Source organism: Orycteropus afer, unplaced genomic scaffold (assembly GCF_000298275.1).
Source record: "Orycteropus afer afer isolate SDZICR_OR568_19922 unplaced genomic scaffold, OryAfe1.0 scaffold00343, whole genome shotgun sequence".
Lineage (NCBI taxonomy): Eukaryota > Metazoa > Chordata > Mammalia > Tubulidentata > Orycteropodidae > Orycteropus > Orycteropus afer.
Window position 1 is genome coordinate 37,299 of NW_006921930.1, and position 1,225 is coordinate 38,523.

A 1,225-nucleotide genomic window follows, 5' to 3' on the forward strand; every position below is an offset into this window, starting at 1 on the left:
TATGCCAAACTATCACTGAGTTGATTCTGACTCACAGAAAACTTCCCATTAGGTTTCCAAATCTATAAATATTTACAGAAGCGGACTGCTTCATTTTTCTTCCACAGAGCAGTGGGTTCGAATGACTGAACTTTTGCCTAGCAGACAAGTGCCTTAACCACTACACCACCTGAGCAACACCACCGAAGCACTATATATAAAAATATATGTATATGTATAAAACAAAAACCAAACTCACGGCCATCAAGTTGATTCTGACTTTTAGTGACCCCTGTTGTGTTTCTGAGGTGGTAAATTTTTACGGAAGTAGATGGCCCAGTCTACCTTCTGCACAGTGGCTGGTCAGTTTGAACAGCCAACCTTCTGGTTAGCAGTCAAATGCCTTAGGCACTACACCACCAGAGCTGTCTCTCCCTCTCAATATATGTATGCATATATACGCTAATTGAGACCCTATAATACAGAGTAGAACTGTCCCATAGGGTTCCAAAGCTATACATCTTTATGGAAGCAGACTGCTTCTTCTTTCTCCCATGCAGTGGCTCGTGGGTTTGAACCCCTGATGTTTTGGTTAGCAGCCAAATGACTTAACTACTGCACCACCAGAGCCAATATCTATCTATCTAGCTAGCTAGCTAGCTATCTACAAATAAATAAAGGTTAAAAAGACATTATAGTTAAAGTTTAAGGATATGACTTAGCCACTAAAGTCACATGTTTAACACAACGTGTAAACTTACTCATGCTGAATAATATGTATTTGTAGTTATAAATCAAGCATTTATAACCACAAATTTAAAGTAGGCAGAACAAAAAAGCAACTCACTGTCATCAAGTTGGTTCTGATTCATGGCAACCCCTCCTTGGGTTTCTGAGGCGATATCTGTAGGGAATTAGATTGCTCAGTCTTCCTTCCAAGGAGTGGCTGGTGGGTTTGAACTACCAGCTTTCTGGTTAGCAGTCAAATGCCTTAGGCACTACGCCAGCAGAACAAGGTGAATAAAACTGCATTTTCCTTTAGAAGCTGTTTATATTTAGGTTATGTTTGCAATGGAAATTTTTATAGAGGTGTTGTGTTGGTTCTCTAGTGCTGCTGCAACAGAACTGCCACAAAGGATAGCTTTAACAAACAGAAATTTATTCTTACAGTTTAGGATGCTAGAGGTCTGAGTTCAGAGTGCCAACTATAGGGGAAGACTAGGCTAAAAGTCTGAGTTCAGAGTCC